Source organism: Echinops telfairi, unplaced genomic scaffold, assembly GCF_000313985.2.
Source record: "Echinops telfairi isolate 266 unplaced genomic scaffold, ASM31398v2 ScPeMD7_9;HRSCAF=40, whole genome shotgun sequence".
Lineage (NCBI taxonomy): Eukaryota > Metazoa > Chordata > Mammalia > Afrosoricida > Tenrecidae > Echinops > Echinops telfairi.
Genome location: NW_022103906.1, coordinates 40,497,631 through 40,500,041, shown reverse-complemented (window position 1 = coordinate 40,500,041; position 2,411 = coordinate 40,497,631). Strand labels below are relative to the sequence as shown.

The window sequence follows — 2,411 nt, the reverse complement described above, 5'->3', positions numbered from 1 at the left end:
GGAGAGGAAATGTTTTGAGAATGAGGGCAATGAATGTACAAATGCACTTTACACAATTGATGTATGTATGGATTGTGATAACAGTTGTATTAGCCCCTAATAAAATGATTAGAAAAAAAGATGTCTGCTGTCGAGTGCCATAATTGAATTAAGTATTGCATTTCTTGCTAAACTCAATCCTTCCCATTCCGAATTTAGAAAGCATCGAGGTATGTATGAGGGATGTGTGAATACAGACATAGAAGTAACATTATTGTTATCTGAAACCAGGTTCTTTTTATTCCCTATTGTTTTTTTCCCAAAATTTTCGTGTGTGAGATAAAGCTGAAATGTACTACTTTCAAATAAATAAATAATATTTTAAAAAAAGAAATGTACTACTTTCCAAAAAATTTAATTAATTAAATAAATAAAAATTTTAAGAGAAATGTACTACTTTCTTCTCTTGCTGAAGAAAGGATATAAGATGAGCAATAGTAAGAGGTCGAGCTTAGGGTGTGTGTGTGTGTAATCCACTGTTAAACACTGCCATCTAGCAGCAAACTAGAAAATAGAGTTATTAAAAGCACAGAATTTCAAAAGTAGAGCAGACCTTAAAAGATCATTTGATGCCTCGACCCGGCCTCTGGACTGGAGGCAGGGGAGGGCAAACTTCTAAACCGGAAGCTTGGAAGGCGCTCCAATTTAGTATGCCAATATTCCGACTGCGTATTTAATGGAGATGTTGAGCCTCCACTTAAAACAGAAAAACAGGCGAGTCCATCACTGGTGACCATGTCCGAGTGGTAGAATGACACCACTACTAACTAGCAAGCCTAAGATTCGTCATTAAATTCTGCAAGGGAGGGGCGGGGGGCGCGGTCTTCTCTTGAAAGAGGTGTATATAAGGGAAATTTGGTTCTGAAGACCAATTTCCTTGATCAAAAACTGGGCCCAATCACAGTGCATGTGTTATCAGTGCCACAGAGCCCAATAAGGCAAACACTTAACCCAAGGTGAAGAATTTCACTTGTTTTTCTCACCACTTCAAACATTCTGCTTCCAGCCCTATAACGCCGAGCGCGACGTTTTCGTAACATTTAATTAAATGTATAAATTAATATATAGTGATAACTATGAAAGTAAAGAATAAAAACAAATTTTTTTCCCTGAAATTAAAAATCCAGGCGTTATAGGGCTAGACATAGCACCTTCCAAGAGAATGGAACCTTTATTCAAATTCACAGTCCCTGGCAGGGTTGGCGGGTCCCCAGTCTACAAGGTAAGCACCAGTTTACTTGTGTTTATTGACGGATCTAGAGCGGAGTATTCCATACTCTGCCTGGTGGTCCCATTCAGAACCCAGGTCACGCAGGATGCTCCGCGCAGCCAAACCAGCAATTGGCCGGTGCATTTGCCGTGTATAAAAGAATCACCAGGACGTGCCCTCACGTGTCTTAAAATCACAACAATTTGCTTTTTCTCTTCCACCAAGTGGTAACTGGTCACAGAACTACGCAAGTGGCTTTCGCGCGGCTCAGGGGAGCCTGCTGTCCTGGGGGTTCTTCTAGAATCCCCGCCTCTTCTCCCAGGACACACACACAGCCCTTTGCAGCAGGAAAGGCAGAATGGCTGCGACTTGCAACTCACCACTCTAGCAACAAGTGAGCCGCGGGCCACGCGGGCGGCCAGGAAGGAAGGGCCTCAGGGCCCGAGGGCGGCGGCGGATCCACGCGGGCAGCGCCCGGTCGGGCAGAGCGCAGCGGCCCGGGAGGAACCGGAGTCCTCTGCTGCTCGGGCCGCCACTTGGCCCCTCCAGGGGTTGTTGTTTTGTGTTGGGTTGTTGTTTTCAGCAGACGGACAGACTCCATCGCGGGCCGAGTCTCTGGAAAGCCGGGTTCAGCAGGCTCCCGTGCTCCCCAAAGGGCCTTGGGGTGGCATCTTTGTCCGCGCCCGCCCTCCTGCGCCCCCCGGGGACGGCCCCGGGCCCCCGGCTTCGCGGGCACTGGGAACGGTCTCTTCTGGTTTCTGGGCGTCCAGCCGGCAAGGACGCCACCCAGAGAGGAGCCCAGGGGAGCACTCACCTCATCGCCGGGCGGGTCCCGGCTGGCCGCGGGCGCCCCGCCGGAGCGGCGGGAAGACCGGGAAGGCCGTCTGGAAGTGGCGGGGACAGCGAGCTGGCCGGGAAGGCTGGGAGCGCGCCCAGGCCTAGCGATCCTCCATCCAGGTTTTCCGGAGCGTGCCGCCTGCGCGGCAGCTGGGGGACCGAGTTCCAGGGAGAGCCGCCAAACCCTCCCTGGTCCGCGGGAGGGGGCAAGCCTGCTCGAAAGTTCCCGGGAAGGTTCCTTGGGCCCTCTTCCAAAACAGGCACAGGAAACAGTCTCTTTCCCAACTTGTATTCAAGCCGGGCTGACGCGCACTTAGTTACTTGG

General features: G+C 50.4%; 1 protein-coding gene across 2 annotated transcripts in view; it reads right to left on the bottom strand.

Annotated features, from left to right (window-relative positions):
- FUT10 (fucosyltransferase 10) overlaps positions 1-1,673 on the bottom strand; it is a 117,365-nt gene extending 115,692 nt beyond the window's left edge. Inside the window, exon 1 of one of the 2 annotated variants that reach the window (XM_045286883.1) lies at positions 1,630-1,673. The gene's annotated coding sequence lies outside the window, so the exon portion shown is untranslated. The remainder of the gene's footprint in view (positions 1-1,629) is intronic. The other variant, XM_004696201.2, reaches the window with a different exon arrangement.
- Between the last annotated feature and the right edge of the window lie 738 nt (positions 1,674-2,411).